The 14,200-nt window shown below is 38.5% G+C and overlaps 1 protein-coding gene and 1 pseudogene across 1 annotated transcript in view; one reads left to right on the top strand and one right to left on the bottom strand.

Annotated features, from left to right (window-relative positions):
• LOC141374044 (uncharacterized) overlaps positions 1-14,200 on the bottom strand; it is a 72,784-nt gene that overhangs the window by 42,374 nt on the left and 16,210 nt on the right. The window lies entirely within an intron of this gene.
• Positions 11,480-11,579, top strand: LOC112828926 (U6 spliceosomal RNA; annotated as a pseudogene).

Raw genomic sequence — 14,200 nt, 5'->3', positions numbered from 1 at the left:
CTGCTGAATTAATTCAGGTAATGGAAGGCTTCACTGTCCCACATATGCCATTTCTGTTCCATACATGTGGATCCTGTTGCAAAACCCATTGCTTTTCCTTAATTTCCTTTAAAAAAAAAAAAACCCACAAAATTCCCATAGGTAATAGGTGTGAACAGTCAGTAACTTTTACCGAAAGTTCTGGGAGACAGAGGGATTTTACATCACAGAAAAGCAAATGGCTTAAAGCAGAGTATCAGAGATCCTTTAAAAATTTTTTTTTACCTCTCTGCTATGGTGTTTAGTTATTCTCTCTCCTTCCTCTCCTTCTGGACTCTGTTCCTTTCTTGTACTGAGCAATGTACCACTTCTTTTGTTCTCTTGTCTCATGCTGACCCTGCTGAGATTAATACCTTCCACACCAAACAGTTAAAGTATCTCCTAAAGGGGCACCTGGGTGGCTCAGTCATTAAGCGTCCGCCTTCAGCTCAGGTCATGATCCCAGGGTCCTGGGATTGAGCCCTGCATTGGCCTCCCTGCTTGGCAGGGAGCCTGCTTCTCCCTCTCCCACTCCTCCTGCTTGTGTTCCCTCTCTCCCTGTCTCTCTGTCCAATAAATAAATAAAATCTTTAAAAAAATAAAGTATCTCCTAAAGTAAGACAATTCCCTCTCTAAGATAAATTCCAGTGCCACTTACAAAGAGAATTTTTTTCATCTTGCTACAATTCATATATAACTTCATATTTATCTATTTGCATATCATTAGTGAATCCCTTATCACCATGCTTATAAAGGATCGTTGTAATACCCTTGGATACCAAGGAACAAATAAATGGTCTCTGCCTTAGCCTTATCAGAAAAGCAAAACCATCAACAGACAGGGGAGAGATTTCACTAAATTAAGGACACTTACAAGTGGCAATTAAAAAGTACATTACTCCACACATCAAAAAGCACTTAAATAACCATTTACTCTGCTGCATAAATACATAAAAATAAAAATCACTTAGCTAGTTAACAGATTATGAAGCTGTTAAATGAAATATATTAAAGGCTTTAGCACTGAACCATATCTGCAAAATTCACTACATATATCTAATGCTATTTCTCATTTTCAAATAAATATCAGCCTTGAAACAAACCATTTTCTCAAAATTCTCCAAGAGTTATTTTTTTCTACTACCCTTGGAACTTTTTTCTCCATTTTCTTTTCTTTCTTTTTCTTTCTCTCTCTTTCTTTCTTTCCTTTTTCTTTCTTTCCTTCTTTCCTTCCTTCCTTCCTTCCTTCTCCATCTTCTGGAGGCTGGCTTGGATTACTGTTTGCAGAAAATTAAAAAACTACAGCATCTACTTCATACCTAATAGTACCCTTAGTGAGGGAGATGCCTGGGTGGCTCAGTTGGTCAAGTGTCCAAATCTTGATTTTGGCTCAGGTCATGATCTCAGGGTCCAGGGGTTGAGCCCCACATCGCGGCACTGCACTGGGCATGGAGCCTGCTTAAGATTCTCACTCCCTCTGTCCCTCCCCCACTAAAATAAATCGTACCCTCAGTGAGAATGACACATTGTTACAACTAAGCACATTAAATTACTAGAAACTTAAATTATGATGAGTCCAGAATAGCTAGATGATTATAGATCAGGGTCACTAGTCTATCAAAAACATGCTGAATAATGACACAGGTTAACATGTATTAGCCATCTAGTATGTCTAGTTATTTCAGATACATATTCTCCTGTAAGCCTTACAACCTGGCTGCAGGTGAGTATAGGCATCTCAGTTTTACAGTTTAGGAAGTGAGGCTGAAGGAGGTTAAGCAACTGTCCCTTGCCCCCCCAAATTAAACAACCAGGAAGTGACAGAATTTGATACAAACTCAGTGATTTTTCAGACGCAAAAACCTTTGCTCTTAATACAATGAGATTTTGTCATGCACTATTGCTCTTCACTTTAATATACATGTTTGCAGTCTGGGTATTTTTATCTGTAATTAGGAATTAAGGCAGCTTCCTTGTTGATACTGTGGCTCAGTCAGCTGAATAGATACAATTAAGGTAGTATTAGACTACTGACAAAAAATGTGCCACAAGTTTTAAGTAATTTTAATACTCCAGGAAATATTTAAATTATTTTTAAATAATAACCTTATTTATGTTTAAGTTGATGAGTTATAATTATTTTCTAGAACTTACTTACTGAATCCTGGCAGGTTATTTCTCCCAAAACATAAAGAAATATGCAAAATATTTTTAAGAACTCTTTTCTTGAAGTGCCTGGGTGGCTCAGTTGGTTAAGCATCTGCCTTCAGCTCAGGTCATGATCCCAGAGTCCCGGGATTGAGCCCCAAGTCGGGCTCCCTGCTCAGCTGGGAGTCTGCTTCTCCTCTGCTCCTCCCCCATGCTCGCTCACTCTCTCTCTCAAATAAATAAATAAAATCTTTTTAAAAAGCCCCCCAAAACCCCAAAAACTCTTTTCTTAATAATTATTAAGAAAAATTTCACTTTTCAGGGCGCCTGGGTGGCTCAGTCGTTAGGCATGTGCCTTCGGCTCGGGTCATGATCCCAGGGTCCTGGGATTGAGTCCCATATCGGGCTCCCTGCTCGGCGGGAAGTGTGTTTTCTCTCGCACTCCCCCTGCTTGTGTTCCTGCTCTCGCTTTCTCTGTCTCTGTCAAATGAATAAATAAAACCTTAAAAAAAAAAGAAAAATTTCACTTTTCATCACCCCTTCATTTTCCTAAATCTCATTCATACTATACAATAGCAATCCTGCCCATACACACATAAACATAGACCCAGGACCACAAACACAAGAGTCCCTAAAGACTTCATGTGTACAAAGAAGTTAAAGGAGAGTGTGGTTTTTTTCCCTTTCCTTTACAGAAGGAATTTCAGATATGGATTAGTCAAGTCTCCTGACCTACAGAGTAACTGTCTTTAGCTGAGCAATGCTGCTGACCCGAATTAAATAAACTTCAGAAACTTAACATGAAATTTTTAATATAAATTTGTTTTTGTGATTCAAGACAAGCTAATGCTAAATATTCAATGAATTACAATTAATTAATGCAAGTTTTGTTACTGTATGAGGGACTAATACCAAATGAGGAACACCAGCGGCTGCAGGAAGACCACACATCTAGAGGAGTTTGAGCTTTTGATGTTTGCTGTTAGAATGACAAAAAAATTTTAAAGTTACAGTATCCATTGTGAGGACGTCTCAAGGAAACAGTCACTTCTATACACTATAGGTGAACATGTAGTTAATATAATTTTTCATTTGGAAAATTTAACAATGTTATCAAAAACTTTAAAATGTTTACACTCTTTGATGACCAGTATTTCCTCTTTAAGGAGTTCATCCTACAGAAGTATACACTGTTAAAGAGATTCAGGTATAAGGATGTATGTAAAGCTTACTTACACAAAATTTATGCAAGAAGATGTTTACCACAGATTTTGATACTTAAAAAAACCCTTTGAAACAACTTAAATATTTAACAACAGATCAGTTTAATAATTGGTGGCATATTGACACGATGGCACACAATAGACAAGGCAGTGTAATTATACTAGAGGATAGGCTTTCAAATCAGGCAAACTAAGGTTTAATCCCAACTCAATCAGATACTTGCTATGTGACTTTAATATCTCCTAGACTCAGATTTTTCATTTGTAAAGTAGTGACAACAGTATCTATTTCACATAGATATTATGAAAATTGAATGAAAGAATATATGTTTCTAAACACACATTATCTATCACTTCAGAATTATTCTTTTCTGTCCATTACAAATTATGTTTTAAATATTATTTCAGAATATGGGAAAATGCTTACAATATAATATTAACAATGAAATTATATACAGATGATTGTAATTACAGTATAATTCAAATAGTTTTACAACCTATCGGTATGACTATATTACTGCCAGGCATTTCTTTCTAATTGGCCCCTTGCTGGGTAACTGCCAGACCTCTGCTCTGTCTCCCCAGCCTTCCCCAGGCATTTCTGGGAAGCCCCAGGGTAAATCTCATGAGCATTCCATTCCCACAGCATCCAGGCTACTCCTGGTATCAACTTATGCAGAGCAACTGGGTTGAAATTTTTTCAACCTCCCAAACCAGTCCTATTGGGAAATGTGATCTGAAATTCTTTGCACTTTTTGGCTCTGGTACCTGAACCAAAGGTACCAGGGCTGAAATATTCTTTAACTGTCTCTGGAGAATTAATGCTGCCTGACTTCTACTAACTTTCCTAGTAATTATTCTCTCCTTTCATTCATTTTTTGTCATTTGTACCTCAAAATCAACATCTTATTATATGATGGCTTATTTTTATTTTTTTATTTTTTTTAAAGATTTTATTTATTTGACAGAGATCGACACAGCGAGAGAGGGAACACAGCAGGGTGAGTGGGAGAGGGAGAAGCAGGCTTCCCGCAGAGCAGGGAGCCCGATGTGGGGCTCGATCCCAGGACCCTAGGACCATGACCTGAGCCAAAGGCAGATGCTTAATGACTGAGCCACCCAGGCACCCCGATGCCTTATTTTTAAACTGTTCTTTCATAAGTATAATTTTGCCACTTATTGATTGACTTGTTTACTGAGAGTGACTTAATCCCTTTAATTAGATTATAAATTCCTGAGAAGAGGCCAGGTTTTCTTTTTCTTTAGCATCCCCCTATAGCACTCAGTATAATTCTATCACAGATGTGAAGTATGAACTCAGGATATTCTTACTAATGCAGTCTCAAAGATGTAGTAAGGAATAAATCATGTTAATAGATAACTATGATTCAGCAAGAAATTCTTTATCATGCTAATAGGGTGGTCTCTTGTGTGCTGATTTCTCTCCTTCTTGCTCTACACTACCACTACCCATCCCAGCCTAAAATAGTGGAAAGGCAGCAAACGTCTGGTCTGGGCTCTTCTGACCTGGCAAATTCCTCCCCTACAGGGGCTGCTGAGGCTGCTGAACATTCAGAGACATGCTTCCATAGGGAGCAAAGCAGGTCGAGGCACCGGGGTGCTGTATTCAACATGCACTACCCTATATCCTTGCTCAGTTTCATGTGCATCCTTGCATCCGTTTCTTTTCTGGTGTCAGGTGAAAGTGAAAATAATCTCAACCAAATCATTCATTATTCACATCAAGCCTTAAACTAGGATCAACTTTTGTGGTCTGACCTAGCTCATCAGGTACAGTTGGAAATCTTTTATATATATTATCCCTTCTAATCTTCCCAAAACAAGGGGTGATGTGGCAAGACACTTAGGGCTCACCAATGACTCCATAACCTCCTCTACATTTCCTAGCCTCCCTTGCAGATAGGTTGGAGTCATGTGACTAGTTCTGGCCAATGGATTGAATAGAAATAACATACATCTCTTTGGGGTCAAGGAAGTTAAAAACAGGCATGCCTCCTCCATCCCTCTTCTGTTATAATGATCTTGGATTAGGAGCCATTAGTCACAAGAGGGAGGACAACTGCCAGATCTCACTGGAATCTATGAGAGCAAAAAATGTCATTGTGTTAAACTACTGAGATTTCACAATTTGTTACTGCAGCATAGCCTATTTTGTCCTAACTAACAGAGATGACATTCAGAATATTCAATAACTAGCACAGAATGGGCACTGACCTATCAGAATAAATGCAATGACCAGTCAGAACAGACATTGGCTGTGAGTAGCTGGTATGATTATGTGAGTCCATACCAGTTAATAGCCCAGAAAACAATCCTACAAATGTGTTCCAATTTTATACTTGATGAAATTGAAGTTCAAAGAGGATCAAGTGACCTGCCTTGTAAGTGCTATTCAATCCAACTGCTTGCTACAAAGCCCACTCTCTATCTCAGCATTCTACTTCCTGCTTATTGAACGATGCCTAAGTTACCTCAACAACTCTCAAAAGCTGGGCTGCGACAGAACTGTCCAAACAGCTTAAATGTTTATCTAAACTATGGTGGTATGGCCCAACAGTGTATGTTTATGATTATTTTTTTTTTAACTTGAACCTAGTCTTGCCTCTGTAAAGAATATCAGCATTATGTCTTGCCTTTTCTTTTAAATTTTTCCTTTTGTTCTTAGTCATCACTAACCCTGAAACCGTATTATTTAGGTTGATACATCCAACTTTATGATATACCATACACATTAAAAAGGCAAGAGAAAATTAAACCGGATGAAATGCTTGACTTTTGGCATGTTCTTTTGCTCCTGCTGCTCATTCTTCATTTAAATTCCTGTCTTTTTTCTCCATGACATGATAATCATCTCCACAGCAACTAACTATTATATCACAAAGGATGGTGCCAGTGAGTGAGAACTGATCAGCAGGAGCTGAGCAACACTTAGGCAACAGTGATTCTATTTTCTTACAAATATCTCTAATTATAATAAGCTAAGGAAGAAATATATCATTCCTGTCTTACACCCACCTCTCCAATACAAGCAGTGTTCTCACTACATAGTTTCTCACAAAAATACTGTACTTTCACCCACAGTTCACTTTAAAAAGAGCATATTCCTATGTAAAGATGAGTATCACCTGTTATTGCAAGGCAAACGTATGTCTAGACTGAAAAGTAGATCCAAATTAAATTAAAATCAACACAGAGGTGCGCCTGGGTGGCTCAGATGGTTGAGTCTGCCTTCAGCTCAGGTCATGATCCTGGGGTCCTGGGATGGAGTCCTGCATTGGGCTCCTGGCTCAGCGGGGAGCCTGCTTCTCCCTCTGCCTCTGCCTCTCCCCCTGCTCATGCTCTATCTCTGTGTCTCAAATGAATAAAATCTTAAAAAAAAATCAACACAGATTACTGTGTGATATACGAGTAGAAATCAAAGTAGGATCTGCATTTTACAGATTGTTAATAACATTCAAACAAACAGCAAATCAAAACCTCTTGAAAAGTGAAAGGAAGGGTACAGAAATAGTTACTTGGCAAGGGGATAAGTATTTTCCGAGCTTCTCTTTCTAACGAGGAAATGTGGAATGGGAGTGGTGTGGTCTGGAGCTTGTACAGGTGCCAATCACAGCAATGATAACATGCATTACATTCGTATACTTTACAACATAATCTTAAGGTAATGCTTTCACTGGCATACAGAATTCTCTAGGGAAGCTAAAACCATAATATATGCTAGGGATGGAGTCCAAAAGAAAAATGTATGATTACCAGATGCTACCTATTAACCATACATGATTATACTATGTTCTATGAACCCATGTCAAGACAACCATGATAAAGAGGTACTGTCTCAATTTACTATTGAAATGGCAAGGTCCTCAGATCCATATTACACTAGGAAAATATTACTGAAGTTGACACTGTCTCTCTGGTCTTTCAGCCCCAAAGTTCAAATGAGCTGGATAGTAGGGTGACCCACCATTCTGGGTTCTCTCCTCATGGGAGCCCTCCGACATCCTCAAACCCATTAGTCTCCTAATGACATTTTACCCTTAACCTGGACTCCACTGTCAACCATCCGAAAGAAATGCCCTCCTAGTACCTTAAGTCTCTAGCCCATGTTCTCTCATGATCACATCTGGCCTTTCTGGATCATCTCTACTGTCACCTATGTGGTCTCCAGCCTGATAATTCCTGGAGGAAGTCATAGAATTTTGTTGACATGGCTTTCTCTAAATTCACACTTTTCATCTCAACCTGGTCTGCGCAGGAATCCTTTAGGTCATCTCTTACTGATTTCTTTTTTTTTTTAAGATATTTATTTATTTGAGAGACAGAGAGAATGAGAGACAGAGAGCATGAGAGGGAAGAGGGTCAGAGGGAGAAGCAGACTCCCCGCCGAGCAGGGAGCCCGACGTGGCACTTGATCCTGGGACTTCAGGATCATGACCTGAGCCGAAGGCAGTAGCTTAACCAACTGAGCCACCCAGGCGCCCCATCTCTTATTGATTTCTTAACACTGTCTACATATTCAAAAATTTTAACTAGTATGGCAGAGGCACTGACCTTGAACTGACACAGCAGGGTCTGAGAGAGGCGCCTAGCTGCACACTTTATTTACCCTTTAATTGCAAACTAAGGGCCTGGGAGAGAAGCCAAGGATGCCTAGGCAGATGTTTACCAACTGTTACAAAAGTATGTCAATATTTCGAAAAAGTAGTACCGTAATGTGGTTTAAACCAACTATCAGTCCTGTTTTTAACTATAACTCTTCCAGGAACTGTCTTTTTTGTTTTTTGCTCTCAATTCAACACTAACTTTTCTATGTATTCATTCAACAAATATTTATTGAGCATCAGCCATCATTCTAAGTAAATAAAAGAGACAAAAATCCCAGTCCTGTGGCCTTACATTCTCATGGGAGGGAACAGATAACAGAAAACAAAAACACCAAGTAAATCATATAGTATGTTTGAAGGTGGTAAGAGCTATGGGAAAAAAGAAAAAGGAGAGGGTAGGGGAATTCAGGACTGCAAGAAGCAGGTGGAGATTTCAGATATGGTGTGAGGGTTGGGCTCATTGAGAAGGTGACTTGAAGAGGATGAGGGATAAGCCATGTGATGAGGAGGAGCATTTAGGACAGAGGGAACAGGCCATGCAAAAGCTTACTTTCTAGGGGCGCCTGGATGACTCAGTCAGTTGCGCATCCAACAAGTGATTTTGACTCTGGTCATGGGATTGAGCCCCATGTCAGGCTCTGCGATCAGCAGGGAGTCTGCTTGAAATTCTTTCTTTCCCTCTGTCCCTCCCCACTCTGTGTGGAAATAAATAAATAAATCAAAAAAACCCAAAGCTTACTTTCTAGAAACTCCTCACTGTCCAAAGATTATTTAACCTTCAACCTCCTGCTCTATAGAGATCAAAGTTATTGGTAAATGAGCTCTTTGGCCCTTCTTCCTTTCCACTTCTAGAACATCTTTACATTTTCTTTATTCCTTCACATCCTATATAAGTGTTCCTCTTTCCAATGTCTCTGCTTTCCCCTAACCTCCCCCCAGAGGATTCTCCCCTATCCTCCTCACCTCATTTATTCTATCATCCACAAACTCTTTTCATTCTGTCTCTTCAGATATGCAGAAGTCTTTTGTAGGGTGCCTGGGTAGCTCAATTGGTTAAACATCTGCCTTCGGCTCAGGTCATGATCCCGGAGTCCTGGAATCGAGTCCCAAATGAGGCTCCTTGCTTGGTGGGGAGTCCGCTTCTCCCTCTGCCCTTCACCCTGCTTGTGCTCTCTCTTGCTCTCTTTCTCAAATAAATATCTTAAAAAAAAGGTGTTTTCTAAATTAAAAACACCATTATCACTTAAATATTTCTTCTAATTATAGACTGTTTCTTCAGTTTAAAGTACCTTCAATTTCCTCACCACATATATTCTCTTTAGCCTTGATTTCTGTTTTCTGCCCCTTCAAACTTAAATGGATCTCTTGATTCCTAAAATCAAACTGTAACTTTACCCTGTTCACAGCTTTGTCAGTTGATAATTTTTTAAAAGATTTATTTATTCATTTGAGAGAGAGAAAGAGAGAGCACGGCGGGAGGGGCACAAGGAGAGGGAGAGAAAGAATCTCAAGCCGACTCCCTGCTGAGCACGGAGCCTGAGCCGGCTAGATCCCACAACCCTTAGATCATGACCTGAGTCAGAGTCAGATGCCCGAATGACTGAGTCACCCAGGTGACCCAGCTGTCAGTTGATAATTATCACTGTCCAGGGAAAACTGGTTTGTAAAGGAATATAATTACTTGTATTAAAATCAGTATTCAGGGGCACCTGGGTGTCTCAGTCATTAAGTGTCTGCCTTTGGCTCAGGTCATGATCCCAGGGTCCTGGGATCGAGTCCCACATCAGGCTCCCTGCTCACGTGGGAAGCCTGTTTCTCCCTCTCCCACTTCCCCTGCTTGTGTTCCTGCTCTCACTATCTCTCTCTCTGTGTCAAATAAATAAATAAAACCTTAAAAAAAAATAAAATCAGTATTCAATTTGTTAAAGTTGTAAATCTTAAAACCTCAAATACACCCTTCAATTTAACTCTGCTTATCTGCCCACTTGGTTCCCTCTATTGTGGAATGTTCCATTCCTTGCTTATTCTTTAAGGTGCAAATGCTCCTGATTTGAAACTGTCTCCTCCTCTCTGCTCCCCTATCTTTTCACTTATATTACACAGGAAAATGGTTTTACTAATAGTCATGCATACGCTTACCTCCTTCAGAAAATTGTACGCTCCTTGAGGATATATACTATGTAGTATTTTTGTTTCCTTGAGAAATTCTTGAGAAATGGAGAATTCCTTATTTCTTGACTTTATGGTTTTCAGATATTTGGGGTCTTATATGTGGTGAAGTGTTTTTATATAATTATTAATGAAACATTTGGTCTCTCACTCTGCACTTACAGGGGCTGGAAGACTGAATTCTTGGCAAAAATAATAATTGACACTAATGACGGTAATGATAATTCTTGCAACTGCCTTCCTCACACAGAACAGCAGTGAGACAAACTGTAACTTCTAGCGGCTGGTGGTGGCAACATTTTCCTCATTAGACCTATTCATGGGATGTGGTTTGGGCATTCTTCCTGAGGCTTAGCCTTGAGCCTAATGTTCCAAATATCCCAACCATTTTGTTAACTACCTCATGCCCTTTAATAAAACTTTTTCTACTCCGTCAACCAAAGGCAGCTTTTGTTGCTTACAACTAAGAACACTGACTAAAAAGATATTTTCCTTAATTCCCCATAGACCAACTGAGTCAGTATCATAATATTTAACAAGACTTTAGTCATAGGGATAATACAATGAAAATATAACATTGAAAGTAAACTATCATAGGCCCCTAGATATTTGCTATTTTTTTTTAAGATTTTATTTATTTATTTGAGAGAGAAAATGAGAGAGAGAGAGAGCATGAGAGGAGGGAGGGTCAGAGGGAGAAGCAGACTCCCTGCCGAGCAGGGAGCCCATTGTGGGACTCGATCCCGGGACTCCAGGATCATGACCTGAGCCGAAGGCAGTCGCTTAACCAACTGAGCCACCCAGGTGCCCTAGATATTTGCTATTAATCTTAGGGCCCACAAGCCTCGCCTGTGCTCCTAAAGAAAGTTTCATAGGCCTCCGCACCCAGTTTCTGACAGGGCTACATGTGCAGAATCTAGTTTTACCCCTATCAGGTCCAATTAGCCTTAGGCACAGTGCCTAGGGCCCCCAATATTTTCAGGGAACCATGAAATGTTTTAATTTTACTTTCTTAAAAATGAAATTTTTAAAAAATTAAATTTTATATAATAAATATAAAATAATTATAAAAATATAGTAATGAATCCAGCCTGGATTAAACAACACAGTAATAAAATGTGTGTGTGTATGTGTACGGAACAGAACAGTGAAATAAAAAATAGATCAGTTTATGTATAGTCAACTGAATATTACCAAGGTGCCGAGTGAATTCAATGAGATTGGGAATTTTTTTAAACAAATGGCGTTGGAACAACTGTAAAAATGTATGGAAAAAAATAAGCCTCAAGTACTCACTTCTGCAGCACATACATATACAAAAATTGGAATGATACAGAGATTCGCATGGCCTTTGTGCAAGGATGACATGCAAATTCGTGAAGCAGCCCATATTTAAGAGTTGAGCTTAAGTATTTTCACCACACAAAAATCTTAACTATGTGAAGTATTGGATATGTTAATTACCTCGATTGTGTTAATCTGTTTACAATGTATATGTATATCAAATTCTTACATTAGAACGATCTAAAAAATGATCAGAAAATGAATAGACATATCACCCAAGAAGATAGACAGCAAATAAGTATATGAAGAGTTGATCAATACCACGTCATTATACAATTGCAAATTAAAATGACAACAAGATACCGCTACACACCTATTGGAATGGCCAAAATCCAAAATGCTAACACCACCAAAGCCTGGCAAGGATATGAAACAATAGGATCTCTCATTTATTGCTAATGGGTATGCAAAATGGTACAGACACTTTGGAAGACAATTTGGCAGTTTCTTACAAAACTTAACATTCTCTGACCACATGGTCTGGGAATTGCATTCTTTGGTATTTATCCAAATGAGTTGAAAAGTTATGTCCACATAAAAACATGCCCACAGTTGTTTAAAGCGTTTTATTCACAATTGCCAAAATCTGGAAACAACCAAGACGTCCTTCAGTAGGTTAATGGATAAATAAACCATGTTATGTCCAGACAATGGAATATTATTCAGCACTAAGAAGAAATGAACTATCAAGCTATGAACAGACATGGAGGAACATTAAGTGCATATTATTGTTATTTTTTTAAATTAAGGGCATATTATTAAGTGGAAGAAGCTAGTCTGAAAAGGCTACATACAATTCCAGCTATATGACATCTGGGAAAGGCAAAACTACAGGACTGTAGAAAAATCAATGGTTGTCAGAGGATGGATGTATGAAGAGATGAATAGGCAGAACAAAGAGGAATTTAGGGGATTGAAAGAACTCTATATGATATGATACTACAATGGTGGATACATATCATTATGTTATATATTTGTCCAAACTCATAGTACAACACCAAGCATGTACCCTAATTTAAACTATGGACTTTGGGTGATAATGATGTGTCAGTTGATTGTAGCAAATGTACCACTCTGGTGCAGGGTGTTGACAGTGGGAGAGGCCATGCATAGGTGGGGGCAGGAAGTAGATGGGAATTCTTTATACCACCTGCTCAATTTTGCTGTTTACCTAAAACATCTCTAAAAAAATTAAATCTAGGGGCGCCTGGGTGGCTCAGATGGTTAAGCATCTGTCTTTGGCTCAGGTCATGATCCCAGGGTCCTGGGATTGAGCCCCACGTCAGGGTCCTGGCTTGGTGGGGAGCCTGCTTCTCCCTCTCCCTCTGCCTCCCCCTGGCTCGTGCTCTCTCTCTCAAATAAATAAAATCTTTAAAAAAAAAAATCTATTAAAAACTGTAAGCCATAAACTGAGAAAATATACTTAATACATATATTTGGTAAAGAACTTATATAATAATATACGAAAGACTCCTACAAATAAAAAAAAAAGGATAAAAAAATTTTAAATAGGCAAAAATCAGTCATTTCACAAAAAGTGGCCAATAAGCACATGAAAAATACTCAACATCACTAGTCATCAGGGAAATATGAATTAAAACCATATTGAAATTCCACATCACACCCACTAAAATGGCTAAAACAAAAAGACAACATCAATTGTTAGTGAGCATGTTATACAAGTGGAACTCTCATACACTGCTGATGGAGTATAAAATGATATAATCTCTTTGGACAACTGTTTGGGAGCTTCTTATAAAATTATATATCCACTTAATGACCCAGCAGTTCTACTCCTAGGTATTTATCCAAGAAAATGAAAATCTACATTCACAAAAACTTGACCAAGAGTGTTAACAGCAGCTTTATTTTTAGTAGCCAAGACCTGGAAGCAAATACAAATATCCATCAGCAGGATTATGGATTTTTAAAAAATGTCATGTATGTATATAAAAGAATATTTGTCATAAAATACTAATACAACAATACAAATGAATCTCTAAAACACTGTACAGAGTAAAAGAATCAGACACAAAATAATACATACCATATAATTCCATTTATGTGACTTCAAGAGCATAATAATAGAAATCAGAACACAACTGCCTATCTGGGAAGGGAGACTGACTGAAGGAAGACATGAAAGAACTTTCTACGGGAGATGGAAGTGTCTTATGTCTCGATTGGGGCGGTAGTTACATGAATATATACTTTTGTTAAAACTCATCCAATTGTACACTTAATATCTATGCATTTCACTGAATGTAAATCTTATCTCCATAAGAAAGAAATGTTATCATGTAATTACCTTAAGCTGGGTAAGCAAGACATATCATTTACATGTTTTTTGTTTTCTCCCCTGTTGCCTAGAAGTGTCCAGAACACAATGACTGCTCAATACTTGTTTGAGGGAAGTTAAACAAATGAGCCAATTGTTTTGGCAGTTTATAGACATACAATGAGATATTCAGGTAGCTTCTTTTAGGCAGGTGTTTAGTTTTCTACTGATAAATCCTTATAGAAAGGGACCTTTTTTCTGTGTTTTTTGAGACTGTCAATGATCACCCTAGCTTTGAGCAAATTAACTCTCTTTGGCAGTCAATATACATGTCTCCATAGTATAATCAGTTGTCTTGGGCTGTCCTCCTGTGATAGAAACTGCCTAAAATTGGC

The sequence above is a fragment of the Callorhinus ursinus genome, unplaced genomic scaffold, assembly GCF_003265705.2.
Source record: "Callorhinus ursinus isolate GAN/ISIS: 27379988/994484 unplaced genomic scaffold, GSC_fseal_2.0 scaffold13, whole genome shotgun sequence".
Classification (NCBI taxonomy): domain Eukaryota; kingdom Metazoa; phylum Chordata; class Mammalia; order Carnivora; family Otariidae; genus Callorhinus; species Callorhinus ursinus.
This window is presented reverse-complemented; position numbering and strand designations above follow the sequence as displayed.